Source organism: Hemicordylus capensis, chromosome 5, assembly GCF_027244095.1.
Source record: "Hemicordylus capensis ecotype Gifberg chromosome 5, rHemCap1.1.pri, whole genome shotgun sequence".
Lineage (NCBI taxonomy): Eukaryota > Metazoa > Chordata > Lepidosauria > Squamata > Cordylidae > Hemicordylus > Hemicordylus capensis.
In genome coordinates this window covers 15,182,752-15,199,522 of record NC_069661.1, presented here as the reverse complement: position 1 = coordinate 15,199,522, position 16,771 = coordinate 15,182,752, and the positions used below count along the sequence as shown (strand labels likewise).

Genomic DNA, 16,771 nt, shown 5'->3' with positions numbered 1-16,771 from the left:
AAAAAGCAAGCAGACCACGAGGAATAACCCTGGGTCGGGGTGGTGAACCTGAGACTGTTGGACTACAGCTCCGTTATCTCCAGTAACAATTTATTATGAAGACATTCCCCTTTAGGGGATGGGGCAGCTCTGGGAAGAGCATCTTGCGTGCAAAAGGTCCCAGATTCCCTCCCTGGCATCTCCAGATAATCCTGAGTCAAGGGAGGACATGTGTTTAGGGAGGAGAGCTGGTCTTGTGGTACTAGCAAACATGAATGGTCCACTTTGCAAAGTGGGGTATGCCCTGGTTTGCATTTGAATGTGGGCACTGTAAGATATTCCTCTTAGGGGATGGGGCTACTCTGGGAAGAGCGCCTGCCTGCTTTCATGCAGAAGGTTCCCAGTTCCCTCCCTGGCAGCATCTCCAAAATAGGACTGAGAGAGACTCCTGCCTGCAGCCTTGGAGAAGCTGCTGCCAGTCTGTGTAGACAAGACTGAAATAGATGGACGAGTGGTCTGACATATGGCAGCTTCCTATGTTCTGTAAGCTTCAACTGTCCCTATTTACCAGGGACGGTCCCTCTTTCCTGGAATCTGTCCCTGGTAAATCACTGTCCCTGTATTGTCCCTGTTTGTGCATCTTGGTTGAGGATGCCTTGTGTGGTGTTTTTGGTTAATCCATTCTTTGATCCAGGCCAGCTTTTGAATGGGGCTTTAGTTACTCGTATTCCAGTTCTGGAGCAGAGGCGGGGTTAACAAACATCCAGCAGCAAGAGTGCTGAAAAGCAGTCTGCACTTGCCTCTCTGTAAAGGTAAAGTGTGCCATCAAGTCGATTTCAACTCCTGGTGCCCACAGAGCCCTGTGGTTTTCTTTGGTAGAAGGATTTACCCTCCCACCCAGTACAAAATGATGCCTTTCAGCATCTTCCTATATCGCTGCTGCCTGATATAGTACCAGCAGGGATTTGAACCGGCAAACTTCTGCTTGTACATAATCTCTATTTCATTAAACTATTAATATTCATGATTCCACACCACTACCTTGTCCTTGCATACTGCAACTCTTTCCCTTTAATTCAACACTTTGTTCCATTGTTTTCACATAATTTGCTAGACTTGTCATAGGCCCCCCTAGAAATTAAATCTCCAAGTGGATGGGTGGATGCATTTGTGTCTCTAGTACACCTATGCACGTCAATGGGTGCAGAAAACTGAGACTGTCTGCACTGCACTGCACTGCACATACATACATACAGAGGTGCTCTTACCTCTGGACTTGGGGGCTGAAGTCCAGGGCCTTCAAACCCCCTGGGGGCCCCCAGATCCTCTTTAGTCTGTTCTGGGTGGTGTGGTCACCATGCCACACCGCTGCACCAGGTGGCCGAGTGTGATTGTGAGCTGCGCTGGGTGTTTTAGAGACCGAGGGGGGAGTGGGGAAAGAAATAGGTGGGATGGGAATATGTTGAAATGTTGCTGCTAATTCATATTTGCATAAATGTACCTGTTTTATATTCTTACATTCTTGTGAGTTCAGTTGCAGTTTGTGCCCTCAAGAACCCATGTGTTACAAATACTGCATGTGTCACAATGTATGTGTTTATGTGTCTGTGTAGGGGGATGATGCTTAATAGGCAGGGGGGGGCAGCTGCAAAGGCTTTTAGGTCTTGGCTTCAAAATTACCTAGATGCACCATTGCGTACATAGCGGGTGGAATCCATTTTTCAGCAATGTGTAATAACGGGTGGGGAGCTTGGGCAATGAGCAGTAATTCTTGGTATGAAAAGCAGTCCTTACCATTATATCCCTATTTTCATTTGCAAAATGTTGGGTACACTCTTGATAAAGAACAGATCTCTGTATGGTAACACATTGAAATAAATCCACAAAGATGCATAATAGAGTCTCCACCATTTTTTCTCGACTTTCACCTCTGTTTTTAAGCAAGAGTTGACATGCAGAAATCAAATGGTGAAGCTTTCTTCATCACTTTATTGATTTCCACAGCAGGGAATGCTTCTTCTTGCTAATTATATAGCCACGAGAATGGATGTAGAATCAAAAGTCTAAACAACACCTTCCTTAGTACTCTATCATTATCCAACTTAAGCTTTGTAGTCCTTCTAAAATCAAGTTCATTAATCTTTTTGGTATGAAATTTGACTTGGAGAATCTACCGAAGGGATGATATAATGTGGTCAGATTTTAGGTGGGAGGAATCTACACATAAGTCTGCTATATATTAAGCAGCTGACTTAAGCTTTTCCCATATCAGGAAAGGATTTACTTCCTAAATTTCTGGGTGTCAGGTTGCTGTTGAAGGCACAGGAACAAGTTCAGGAAAATAAGTCGGCAACCTTAATTTGGAATAAAAGAATAATTTTTCCAAAAACAAAGCTGGGTGTTCTTATCACCAAATGTCAGTTTATGTGAATGGAGTTATACACATAGCAATTTAATAGTCTTATAAATAATATAAAACACCTACACATTCTTGCAAAGAACATTTGCAAATAACATTCTTGCAGTATCAGAGGTCTGCAATCTTGATTCAATGATAGTCTAAATTAATACTACACTAACATAAGAACAGACCTGCTGGATCAGGCCCAAACCCATCCTGTTTCGCACAGTGGCCCACCAGATGCCGCTGGAAGCCTACAGGTGTAGGAGTTGAGGGCATGCCCTCTCTCTTGCTGTTACTCCCCTGCAACTGGCACTCAGAGGCATCCTGCCTTTGAGGCTGGAGGTGGCCTATAGCCCTCAGACTAGTAGCCGATGATAGACCCCTCCTCCATGAAGTTATCCAAACCCCTCTTAAAGCCATCCAGGTTGTTGGCTGTCACCACATCTTGTGGGAGAGAATTCCACAAGTTGATTATGCATTGTGTGAAAAAGTATTTCCGTTTACTGGTCCTAAATTTCCTGGTAATCAATTTCATGGGATGACCCCTGGTTCTAGTGTTATATGAGAGGGAGAAGAATTTTTCTCTCTCCACTTTCTCCAGACCATGCATGATTTTATAGACCTCTATCATGTCTACCTGCAGTTGTCTTTTTTCTAAACTAAATTAGCCCCAGGTGTTGTAGCCTTGCCTCATAAGAAAGGTGCTCTACACTGATACTGCAAAAGCAAATGTTATATTATTTTATCTTCTTTTTAGAAAATGGCAGACACCCTACATATTGCCTTTTTGTTGTTGTTGTTGTTGCAAAAATCTGTATTTGTAAAAATTTATAGAATATATTATCAGCATTAAAACACTTTCGTATTGGTATACAATCAAATGGAACCCACAGACATGCCCATGCTAATCTACTGATATCCAATCTACTATAACATAACTTTTTGATGCTGTATATTACATTAACAGTTCTTAAAATTTTAATAATTTGCTATAGCCCTAAAGTTCAGGATGACTTTTTAGATCTAGATTCATATCGAAACATGGATTTACTAGGTGGCAATCCAACGCTGCACATATTTAGTCAGGAAAAAAAGCCCTCTCTTCAGTGGGACTTACTTCTGAGTAAACTTGCTTATCTTTTATTCATGCAATACAGCCCCAGTCATGTTTACTTAGAAATGTCCCAGCTTTATTTCTGAGTAAACATGGAATTATATGAATGAAACACAGCAGATCAGTCTGATAGCTAGATCCATGCACATTTACTTGGGGAAATGTCCGACTGTGTTCAATGGAGCTTACTCCACAGGTAAGTGTGCACAAAGATGCAGCTCTGCAGGGCCATCTAAGTATGTTTATTCAGAACTAGATGGTCTGATCCAGCAGAGATCTGGACAACACAGTACAAAGGCTTTGTGAGGTCACGACTGGACAGAGTGAACAGATCAACATTTCGGACATTACGGAACATTGCAGCACTGACCTTTCTGTCCTGCAAAGTTCTGTGAGAACTGCAGTTTTCTGAACGAGGAGGCAGCCATCACATTCTGCAGGGTTCACAATGCTCTGGAATAAAAGGAACAGCGATACGGTATATTTGGTAACTCTGTAAATACAGGAAGAAGCAGGCAGATTGGATATTTCGTCATAATGTCGGGTTTAAAAAATATGCAGTTTAAAGGTCCACATGTGTTTTTCAAGGAACTAGTCCCAACTTTCTGTGATGACGTAGCACAATGATTTGCTAACAGAGCCACCCTGTCGTAAGCATCTGGTAAAGGTAAAGTGTGTCGTCAAGTCGATTTTGACTCTTGGCAACCACAGAGCACTGTGGTTTTCTTTGGAAGAATACAGGAGGGGTTTACCATTGCCTCCTCCCGCACAGTATGAGATGATGCCTTTCAGCATTTTCCTATATCGCTGCTGCCTGATATAGTACCAGTGGGGATTCAAACCCGCAACCTTCTGCTTGTTAGTCAAGCATTTGGACCTTAGAGATATACTGCCTTTGCATATGAAGGTACAATTTAATTATTATACCTACTAGTACACATTTCTTCCATATGCTCCTGCAGCTAGGGATAGGAATAATCTGTATATATTCTATGTCACAGTGCATTTATGGGTAGGCGAATTGTGTCCCACATATTAGATTTCTGAAACAGAAAGAAATGTGGCTGGGGGGACAAGCCAATTGTCTGGTGGTACTTTCCTCCCCGCCCCCCTCTGGAGCCACACTTGTTCATACCTAGGGCTGCCATGCCCCCCAGAATTCTGGGTATCACCAGGATTTTAAGCATCTTGACCAGATTGTTTAGCCCACCCAGATTCACTCAGATTTCAGCTCCCCCCCGCCCCCGCCCAGCTAAGCTCTAGCCCTTGTAGAAGCGGAGTTATGGAGCAAAACATGCAGTCACTATTCGGCTCAACCACTGGACCTAATCCAAGTCCAGAGGAAGAACACAGGAGGCTAGCAAGGAGGGTTTAATTTTCACAAGTACAGTAATCCCTGGAGGAATGTTGTCTTGTTTGTTATTAGCAGGGGATCTCTGTTGGGAAGTTGAGAGGATAGTTTGCTTTTGATGCGAATCACTACCTGCCTACCAGGCTGTGTGTATTATAATCTTTAACGACTTGCTTGGCTTTATATTCAATGCATGCCTACTTAGAAGTAAGCACTGTTGGTTTCAATCAGATCTTCTCTCAAATAAGTGTGTACAGAATTGCAGCTTTAATTAAAAAGCTGTGCATTTTTTTGTTCTATTGCTGCTGTTAATATGTCAAGGAAAATGATCAGGCAGATATCTTCCCAATAACTATTGTTGGTAGAGATCCAGAGCAAATACAAGTCAACGGGAAAGTGCAGTTGCTAATTTGCATACACAAATTATTTGCAGGCCAGTTTGCATGACATGGAAATTAGGCACCCAGATTTGGCGAGCCAGAATATGGCAACCCTATTTATATCACCCCACTCCCTAAGACAAGCTGAACTTTAGGAATAAGAGAACAATGGAACAATTTCTGTTGCTCTGTGGTGTTTGCTGCTAAATTAAACTATCAGTGAAGATTGCAGACCTCGGATAAATCTTCAAGTGTTCCTTGCAAGAATGTGTGGGTGTTTTATATTATGTATAAGACTGTTAAATTTCTGTGTGTGTCCCTACATTTAAACAAAAGGACATTGACATTTTGGGATAAGAACACCCAGCTTCATTTTTAAATGCTAATTAATCTTTTAATTCCAATTTAGGATTGCCAACTTTTCCCCAGGCCTTGCTTCTGTGCTTTTAACAGCAGCCTGGCATGCAGACATTGAACAGGCCTTTCCTAGTAAAGGAAAAGCTTAAACCAGGAGTTCTCAGCCTTGGGTCTCCAGATGTTGTTGGACTACAGCTCCTATCATCCCCAGCCACAATGGGGATTGTGGTTGCTTGAGATTTATTAGAATTGCAGCACTATTAAATTGTTCTAAATTTCAGAGATGACTACTTGCATCCTGAGTATTGGTACTATATATCATGGGTGAACATAAGAACAGCCCTGCTGGATCCGGCCCAAGGCCCATCTAGTCCAGCATCCTGTTTCGCACAGTGGCCCACCACATGCCGCTGGAAGCCACAGGCAGGAGTTGAGGGCATGCCCTCTCTCCTGCTGTTACTCTCCTGTAACTGCATTGTGTAAAAAAGTACTTCCGTTTGCTGGTCCTAAATTTCCCGGTAATTAGTTTCATGGAATGAACCCTGGTTCTAGTGTTATGTGAGAGGGAGAAGAATTTCTCTCTATTCACTTTCTCCACACCATGCATGATTTTATAGACCTCTATCATGTCTCCCCGCAGTCGTCTTTTTTTCTAAACTAAAAAGCCCCAGGTGTTGTAGTCTTGCCTCATAAGAAAGGTGCTCTAGGTCCCTGATCATCTTGGTTGATCTCTTCTGCACCTTTTCCAGTTCTACAATGTCCTTTTTTAGATATGATGACCAGAATTGTACGCAGTCATCCAAGTGTGGTGGCACCATCATTTTGTATAAGGGCATTATAATATTAGCCGTTTCATTTTCAATCCCCTTCCTAATGATCCCTAGCATGGAATTGGCCTTTTTCATAGCTGCCGCACATTGAGTCGACACTTTCAACGAGCTGTCCACCACGACCCCAAGATCCCTCTCCTGGTCAGTCACAGACAGCTCAGATCCCATCAACGTATACTTGACGTTGGGGTTTTTTGTCCCAATGTGCATCACTTTACACTTGCCAACATTGAACAGCATTTGCCACTTTGTCGCCCACTCCCCTAGTTTGGAGAGATCTTTTTGGAGCTCCTCACAATACATTTTGATTTCACTACCCAAAAGAGTTTGGTATCATCTGCAAATCTGGCCACCTCCACTTCTGCCTACCCCACTTCCACTTCTAGATAATTTATGAATGAATTAAAAAGCACCAGTCACAGTACAGATCCCTGGGAGACCCCACTCCTTATGTATGTATGTATGTATGTATGTATTTTATTTATAAACTGCCCATCCAGAGGCTCTGTACAACTTTTTAAAAAGACATAAAACCCACAATTCAAAAACAATGCTAAAAACAATATAAACACAATTCAAAAACGATTAAACCCAATTAAAACCAATTAAAATACTTTTTAAAAAACAACACTTTACAAGCCTTGGAAGGCCAGGCCAAATAAATAAAGGCTGACAGCGAGCCTACTTCCCTCCATTTTGAAAACTCTCCATTTATACCTACCCTCTGTTTCCTGTCTTTGGTTATGGAAGGTTTTTTCCCCATTGTCTAGGTAGGAAGTCATTCTAGATTATAGCTTGTTGCAAGACTGTCTCCCCTCTGTCTTGAAAAGGTGGTGTTGACTCTGAGGCAGACGAAACAAAGTTATTGCATAAACAAGCATTTGGTGCCAGGAAGGATGCATCCTTCATTGGGACCAGATAACAGAGTCATGCAGTGCAAGTGCCTGGAGCAGTGACACCCACCCCCCGCCCACAAATTCTTAGTGAAGCCAAATTCCAGATGGCGCAAACAAGGGGACTGAGACAAAAGACAAACCCTGAGAAACAAGACAATCACACCTTAAAATGCCATCAAGGCAGTTAATGAGATTTAGCTTTCTCGTGCCCTTTTGTGTTGGTGACTCCTCTGAATAACCGCCTGCGCAACCACACATTTCCCCTGCCCTGACTCAACAACATACATTCCAAATTACCAATGCTGCTTGCTGAACTTTCCCACTTTTGCAGCCCCTGTAAGAAGAACCCAGAAGGGGAAACCTAAATACTTTGGTTGAAACCCAGTGAATTTAAGAAGTCCTTTACAGTAAATCCTGAGTAGTCTGGTCTGGATGTTGGCCTTTGTGTTAAGACACGACTTGTGTGTGACTTCTGTTAGCAGACAGCCTCCTCCTTCCCTTGCATCCTCATTGGGAAACTCTGGTTTTACACAATCATGCAATATGCAGTGTAGCATAGGCAGGCAGTTGGTGCCAGAAATTGACTTCTGTCTGGATTGAGAAGGTCTTGTGGTAGCAAGCATGAATTGTCCCCTTTGCTAAGCAGGATCTGTCCTGGTTTGCATTTGAATGGGAGACTACATGCGTGAGCACCGGAAGATATTCCCTTTAGGGGGATGTGGCTGCTCTGGGAAGATCATTTACATGCTTCCATGCAGAAGGTTCCAAGTTCCCTCCCTGGCACCTCCAAGCTGAGAGAGACTCCTGCCTGCAACCTTGGAGAAGCCGCTGCCAGCCTGTGTAGACAATACTGAGGTAGAGGGACCAATGGTCTGACTCAGCATAGGGCAGCTTCTTATGTTCCTATGAGCAGCAGTGTCAAGGGCGGCTCACTAATAAGGCAAGGTGAAGCAATGGTCTCAGGTGGCACCTGCACCACAGGGCAATGAGTATGGGCATCCCAACCTGCCCCCATCACATACGGGCATCACCTCACCTATCTGCCACTCCTCATCTCCGTGTCATCCACCACCCTCCCTTTATTTCCGCTGAAAAGCAGCTCCCATGCTGAGACTGCGGACTGGTAGTAGCTTATAACCCTATTGCTGGTGTGCCCAGAAAGTAAGCTGCCGGGAAAAGGGGAAGGCGGTTCTGAGGGAGGTGGAGCTGGCCCGACTGGCCCAGCACCTTGATGTTGGCATTTGTGGAAGAGGGTATGGCCAGCTGTGGCATCAGGTGGTACCAGAGCTCAAGCTGGCATGGAGCAGTATCAGGGAAGCACACCAATTTCACAGTTTTGCAGCATGTATACAGCAGCCAGCCTCCGAATTGATGATGGAGACATTGAAGTGGTGGGTAGCTTCTGCCTTTTAAGATCGACCATCAACAGTAAAGGACCCAGCAGTCAAGAAATACACCGCAGACTAGCACTTGGTAGGGTTGCAATGAAGGCCTTGGAAAGGATATTTAGATGCCGTGATGTGTCTACACCTAGAAAGATTAGAATCGTTTGGACAGACCTTAAAGGACCAGTTGAAGACAGATCATTCTGGAGAGAATCTATCTATGTGGTCGCTAAGAGTCGACATCGACTTGACGGCATTAATCAATCAATCAATCAATATGGGAAGAACAACCAAGCTTGGAATTTGCAAAAGAGCTTTCAACACTCTGCTGTTTATTGCTGTCTGAAAAGACCCCCTGAAATGAAAGGGAGGTGGATAATAAGCTTCTGAATCTGATCTTGCAAAGGGTTCTCACCTTTTCCAGGTTACTTCCACCTTTGCCTTACTCCTTCAACATCTCAGTGGCTGGTATGAGTTCAGCTAATTTTATCACAAAATTGCAGTTTGTATCAGGCATCAATGCTACCCTTACCTTTTAAGTTGAAGCTTCCATGCTACTTCTTGGGTAGCATGCTAAGGACTTGCTTTAATGTTACTCTGTTTTGTTTTAATCAACCTGACTTTGGTCTCTGGTCAAGAGAGCACATTGTCCTGATGTAACCATTTGCAACTGGGAGAACAACATGGAACCAACACAGAGAGTGGATGATTCATCTGACCTAGATTGGAACAGAGCTCTGTTTAAATATCTAGTCCATTCCTTCTCACTTCCTTTGGTGGTTTTAGGCAGGCTCAGTTATAGGGCCAGTTATAAATATGACCAGAGCAAAACCAGAGTCATAAATGTAAGAACAGATCCAAAGTATGTTTTTTGGAGCATGGGGATGTGGGTTTATTGCTCCTTAACTCAAGCATGAAGAAATGTACAACTTAATTTTTCTGTCCCGCGCAGTCAATTCCTTGTCAGAACACAACAATATTTTATTTATTTATTACATTTTATATCCCGCTTTTCCTCCAAGGAGCCCAGAGCAGTGCACTACACACTTAGGTTTCTCCTCACAACAACCCTGTGAAGTAGGTTAGGCTGAGAGAGAAGTGACTGGCCCAGAGTCACTCAGCAAGTCTCATGGCTGAATGGGGATTTGAACTCGGGTCTCTCCGGTCCTAGTCCAGCACACTAACCACTACACCACGCTGGCTCTCAATAGTGTTTTTGCTTTATTAATCAAGTGAATTTAAATAATTGATTTAAATCTAGGTGCTAAATCAGCCAACATGATTATATTGGTTGATGTTTCTAATCAACAAGGTTCTCTGACTTTGATTTCTGACTTATTCCTGAAGTTACAGTCACTGGTCTTCAGTGGCCTTACTCTAGAGCTTATCCTTTCCTCACAATAATCCTATGAAATACTTAGGCTCAGAGTGGGTGACTGGCGTGGTTGTGAGCGTTAGGGCTGAGTGAGGATTTTAGGTGTCTCCTGTCAAATTCCAGCACTGTAACAACTGCATCACACTCTCGGTTTACACAAAGCAACAGTGAGGCCTAACTGGCCTGTCCAGTGTCCTCTGTGAACTGAGATTGTACCTAGAACACCCTGCCTTCAGAATCAGCTGCAATGCACTGGGGTTCCTCCTCAACAGATATCTATTTTGCATAGAGTTTCCTGCATCTGCTGATACAACATCTGAAAGCCATGAACTAACGGAATGGCTTATCCTTGAGACTTTTCTGTTCCACTTCTCTAGGATTACAGCTTTTTCTGCATCACTTTTGCTGGGAGATCTGATAGCGTGAATCCACTCAAGTTCCATCTCAATTCGGCTAATTATCTGTGTGCACAATACTGAGGGGGAAGAAACAAAAACACCAGCCCAGTCTGAGTCACTTCCTGCTTTAATAATTCCCCTATGATCGTCTTAATAACAGTTCATACTCTACAGGTTATAATTATTTGAAAAGCATGACACTGATACCAAAGGGCAACTGTCAAATTACAGTTTGGTTCAAATAACTTTATTGGTCACTGCTCCAAATAAGATCTAAGGAGACTCCCGAGACATTTGCTCTAGCTTTCAGTGTTTTTGTTTTTGATAGAACTGCCAATGTACAAAGCAACGTAAGATGATCATAACAACAACAACAACAACAATGGCTGACATACAGAGCAAGGATGCACCGGTGTAGTGAGAGAACAGCATCAAGGAACTTACAAACTAGCTGCACTTGTGCAGTGGGGAAGCGGCAAAGTTTTATAACCTTCCTTCCCTAGAAAGCCCTCTGTGCCACCTGAAAATATGTTTCTGAGGCTGTGCAACCTTCAGGGACATATTTTTGGGTGGCACGAAGGGCTTCCTGAGGAAGGGGAGGATGTCAAAGATGGCAGCTTCCCTGCTGCACTGGTGCCATTAGTTGGGAAGTTCTGTTAGGCTGCTCTGTCTCTGCACCAGTGCATCCTTGAGCTGTTATATCAGTCAATAATAACAATAAAAACTAGAAGTTTTTCACATTAGTTCGCATCTCCTCCAGAATGGAGGGTGAGCATTCACATATTAGCCAAATTTACTACAAAATCCCTGTGAGCTATCAGGGAGCACTTCACACATGATTCAGGTTTTTCATTGCATGTTAGAGTGTAGCTTGATTTATATCCTTATTATATAAATCAGGATATAAATTTTTTATATATAAATTTTTAAATGTAAAAATAATAAAATAATAATAATAAAAAATAATAATATCCAGGGTTAAAAAAAATCCACTTTTTGTGTCAGGCTTTTTTTTGACAACTCTGAACTCCTGTGGTTAAGCCTGCTGTCTGGAAAAACTCCTGCCTCCTGCCCTAAATGAGCTTACAACTAAATCTCAACACAGGGAGGAAAGAAAAAGACAAGTGAAATAGGCAGGGGTGTCCTACGGTTTTGGGGGTCCTGCAGTACAGCACCAAATGCACAGATAGTGTTTCTTTGCTACTCGGTAATTACATCTGCACTTGCATGTCTAGAGCTGGGGAGCAGGACTACTAGGTCCGAATGGGTGCCTTCTCAGCAGGCTTCAGCCTTGGCATCTCCTTTCAGACATTAAATACCAGTTGTTTAGATTTTATTTTTAAACTACAGTGGACATAGCCAACCTTTAAAATTGTGGTAACGATCAGGGAAACAAATTTGTAATGAAAACATCTATAACTGAGGCCCCATCTCATGCATGGGATTGTGTGCATTATTTAATGTGAGAATGGCCATACCAGTATACTGTACGAATGTTTATTCATGTGTTATTATTTGTGATTATATTTGTTCCCAGTATTATATAGTGCTGGGAACTCAACCCCTTCTCAAGATATATGTAGAAAATTAAAAATCGTTATATATATTTCTCCAAGGCATACCCGTTGCTAATCCCATGCGTGGCAGCTCTCACGAGAGTTCACAAGCAGCTGCCTGGATAGTGACGGGGAGAACATGGAGGTGGCAGCAGGCCAGCAGGTGGGGAGGGAAAGTGCTGGCCAGCGAGGGAAAGCAAACTGAGGGGGGGGGGGAATGAACTGGAGATGAAGGGAGGGAGGAAATGAAGATGGGGAGGAGAGACAGGGAGAACTAGGGGCACAGATGCTCTATGCTGGATCAGCTAGTAAATAAATAAAGGCACAGCAATGATTGCAAAATATGTGCATCTCTGTACTACATACTTAGTCACCTTAAGTGGCACAGCAGGGAAATGCTTGACTAACAAGCAGAAGGTTGCCAGTTTGAATCCTTGCTGGTATTATATCGGGCAGCAGCGATATAGGAAGATACTGAAAGGCATCATCTCGTACTGTGCAGGAGGAGCCAATTGTAACCCCCTCCTGTATTCTACCAAAGAAAACCACAAGGCTCTATGGGTGCCAGGAGTCGAAACTGACTTGACGGCACACTTTACCTTTATTGCATACTTGAACACATGCAAGTTCATGTGGGGGGGGGGGAGATGAGCCCAACTTTTGCTAAATCTGTGGCTAATTTGAGGAACCTGGAAATTTATTGTCCATGCCAAGGCTCCAGCAGGGGCGTAGCAAAGTTGGAGTGGGCCCAGAGAAAAGATTTTAAAATGGGCCCCACCACTCATTGAAGCTCAGCTCATGAAGTCAAGAAATCTTAAATGAGACTGAATAGTGGTAACAAAAAGCATGTGTGTGTGTGTGTGAATGACATCTATGTGCCACAACAGAACATCATCCTGAATCATTTTTAAAAGGTTTTGTAAATTGTGGACGATGCAAGTCATTTAATGGTACTAGAGAAAGACATGCTGTTCTGGAAGCTCCAGGTCTTAACATCACATCAGTTTCGGAGGACGAATACAACTGAAGGAAACCTGGGCGGGTGCGCGGCTGGGAGAGTTAGTCAAGTGACTTGCCTCTGGGGGCCTCCCCAAGGCAGTGGGCCCCCAGACAACTGTCTTCCCTTGCTCTATTATAGTTACGCCCCTGGACTCCAGTGATTCCGGGGCCATGAGAAGTTTTAATTGTTTCTGAGCACTTGTAGAACATATTTATTTTGATCAAGTCAATGGCATTCAATGAGGCCCTGAAATTCTGAATGCATTTGTCTCTTACTCTTGGGGCCAGGTCACACATACATATACAATGCTTGATTTCACATCATCTGCAGTTCAATGAGCAAACTGACTCCACTGGGAAATGCATTTAAGGTGATGGAAGGAGAAAGAAGTGTTCCAGGGTCCAGTTTAAATGCAGTGCTTGGGCGTGCACAAGTTTGTCCCGTTTGAAGTTCCACAATTCTGGCTTCACATTTAAAGTAGACTCTTTAAGTGCTAAATGTGTGCAGTACTACCACATTAATCCGTGGCAATGGCATCCTACCACTACTGCACATGTGAGCAAAGTGGCCCAGTTTAAAGGAGACACAGGGCACTGTGGGATGCTGCACGGCTAAGTTTGCTCGGTGACACCGCTGCAGTCCCCATTCAAACGTCACAGCAGGTAGAAAAGAAGCCCTTCCAAGGTGCATGGCATCTCATTTACAGTGGGTCACCTTGCCTACCTGTGCCCCGTGAGTATGCCATCATGGTGGGCCCAGACAAGCACTGGGCTGGCGCGCCAACCCTGCACGTGTAGAAGCACCACCTGTGGGTTTGGTCTCTCGAAGGTGTGTGGAGGAGGCGCATAAAGCACTCCCTGCCTCTCCACTCCGGTGCTGCGCTTCCGCAATGGCCCATTCACACGGAACAGCGGCTATCCCTCCTTGATGGGGCAGTCATCGCGTGCGTGCACGCACGCCCGTGAAACTGCCCAGCTCACTCTGGGCTGTGTGGCTGCCTATGGAGTGTGTGTGTGTGAGTGTGTCCTCCCAGGGGCAAACCCGGGTTGGCCGCGCGTGAAAAGGCCTCGTCGTGTGTGAAAGAGCGACAACGGGAGGGAAGGAAACTTGGCAGCGGGGCCGCGGAGGGAGGGAAAGAGGCTGCGTACGAAGCGGGAAGCCAAGGCAGCAGCCGCGGAGGAGGCGGTGGCGGCGGCAACAACGGCCCTCCCTTCATGCCGTGTCATACGGGCAAGCCCGGCCCCTCCTCCGGCGGCGATAACAACCCCTCGGCTGGCTGCGCCTGGCAGTGAGTGGAGGGGGGGAGGCAGCAGGAGCACCCAAAGTGAGCGTGAGCGACGGGCTGGCCGGCAGGCGGGGTGACCGCCCGCTCCCCTCACGTTCCCCGTCCTCCCGAGACTGCCGCGCCGCCGCCCTCTCCTCCCCCTCCGCCCGCTCTCTGGTTCCCGCCGCGCCACCAGGCCTGTGACTCTCCGAGCCCGCACCCTGCTCGGCCCGGCCTGGCCCGGCCGCTGCCCTCCTGCATGTCTTTACTGCCCTCAGCCCCGCCGCCTGAGCAGCCGCCTCAGCCCCCTCGACAGACGCCCAGGCTGCTGGATGCAGGTGAGGGAGCGGGGCGGGGCGCCGGCAGGCGGGCTGAGGGGGAGACGGGTGGCGGCAGCGGGGGGAGGCCTGGTTGGCTTGGAGGAGGCCTGTGGTGGTGGCGGCGGCGGCGGCTCAGCGCGCGCGGAGGGGGGGAGGGAGGCAGCCAGCCAGGGAGGGGGTTTTCCCCGGCCGGGGCGCTTTCTTCCCCGCCTCGAGAGCGGGAAGCCGCGCAGCCGCCTCCTCGCCGTGCGCCGCCTCTGAGGGGACGGAACCGGCGGGGGGAAAGGACAGCCGTGCCGCGGGCCTCGTCGCGGCGGGGTGGCCCGTCGTCGCCCCGGGACAGGCGCCGGGGCCGACTCACTGCTGTCCTTCTCCCCCCGCCGCCCTCGGCGCAACAGGATGCGGGGCCTCTTCTCTGTGGTGGGAGCGGGTCGTGGGGAGGGGGGTACCGCCCGTCCCTGTACAAGGAGGGCTGCCGGGTGCGAGTGGGTGGGCAGCGCGTGAGGCGGCGGGAGGGGGGAGCTGGGTAAGTGGCGTGGAAACCAACAGGGCTCTTCTCCCCGGGGACGCGTGTCTGGGGCTGGCTGGCCTGCCTCCTCCGCCGCCTCCTGTCTGCCTGCAGGAGGCCGCGCCACTCTTGGGCCGGGAGTCGTCGGTGCGTGGGGTCTGCTGTTGAGGGTACTGAAAAGACCGCCGCGTGTCTGCCCGAGGCGCACGGAGTACAACTTTGCGGGTGTGAGAGGACGAGGGCGGGTAGGATCTCCGGGGCGGCATCAAAGAGTGTCTCTGCCTAGGAGGCGGCAGCTGCTGCTGCTGGGGTGTGAGGAGGTGCCTGTTGGCTTTTAAATTATTGCTTCCTGCTTCTCCGCGTTTAAGAAAACAGGCAAAGCACTTTCTATGAACTGTAAACACAAATGCCCTAAAATACAAAACGTGGCGGCAATACAATTCCAGAAAGCAGCAGATATATAATCTGTTAAAAGCTCAAGAGAATCTTGTTAAAATATGGGGTTATGTGCAACAGCTCCTACTACGACTAATATTTATATATCGCTTTGCAACAGACGTTCTCAACGTGGTTGACGCAAATAAATAAATAAATAAACAAAAGATGGTTTCCTGTCCTCAAAGAGCTCACAGGCTAAAATGAAACAAGATAAGCACCAGCCGCTGGAGGAATGCTATATGGTGGGATGTATGATGTGATTGTTTTATGTTGTGCTTGTATTTTAATGCTGAATTTCTTTTTTATGCACTGACATCATTAAGCACAAAGTCCCAGTATCGGACAGTGTAACACAGTATACAGAAATAAGAATTAATTAGAAAATACAAGAGAGCTCCAAAAAATTATTACAACAAATTATTACAAAACTTATAACTGAAAAATAGTACAAAATCAACTGGCTCCTAATAATATAAAAGAGAGAACCTCCAGCCTAACATTTTCTCTTGCATAGTTTTAGTTCAATATGACAAAAATGACATTCATTCTTGTACATATTTCTGGTTAGAACTTAGTTGGGAATCTCTCAAATCTTTCTTTAAAATTGGTTAGTTTGTGAGCGTAACTTGTCAATTTTGTTTCTGGATGTCAATGCCAAGCAGTTGAGGTTACTTTCATGCTTGGACTAATGATCTTGGCAGTTGTCAACAAACTAACAAGTAGTTGCCCATGTTTCATACAAGAATAAGAATAATAAGTTTAGATTTTTTTAAAAAAATAATTATATTATTATAATTATTATTATTAGTCCAAAAATTAAAAATGTTACAGGCTCTGTTCACAGGCTTCAATCCAAGGGATTTAGTTCATATGGCTTAACACTGTTGTTGTAAGCCACCTCAAGCTGATGGGGAGGAAGGATATAAATGTGTTAAATACATAAATATATTGGTGAAAGTGTGTGTGTTCAGAAAACGGTTGTTGGGAGTATAGTGAAAGATGAGTGTGTGTACAGAGGGGAGCTGTTGGATTTTTTATGGCCATTTCATATATAGCAAGAAATCTGGACTTGCCATGTAATTATATGTTCAGTAAAGAGCTGCACCTGATTTCAGCTCTTTGACAAATGTACCTATATGATATGAGTGTTTTCAAACATCTGTTCGTTGCACTCAGACAGTGACGTCTTTCATAGAATCAAAAAACTGTGTTCTAT

The 16,771-nt window shown here is 45.4% G+C and overlaps 1 protein-coding gene across 1 annotated transcript in view; it reads left to right on the top strand.

Annotated features, from left to right (window-relative positions):
• Positions 1-14,001: 14,001 nt before the first annotated feature.
• Positions 14,002-16,771, top strand: part of CNOT6L (CCR4-NOT transcription complex subunit 6 like) — a 61,399-nt gene continuing 58,629 nt past the window's right edge. Inside the window, exon 1 of the mRNA XM_053255200.1 lies at positions 14,002-14,627. The gene's annotated coding sequence lies outside the window, so the exon portion shown is untranslated. The remainder of the gene's footprint in view (positions 14,628-16,771) is intronic.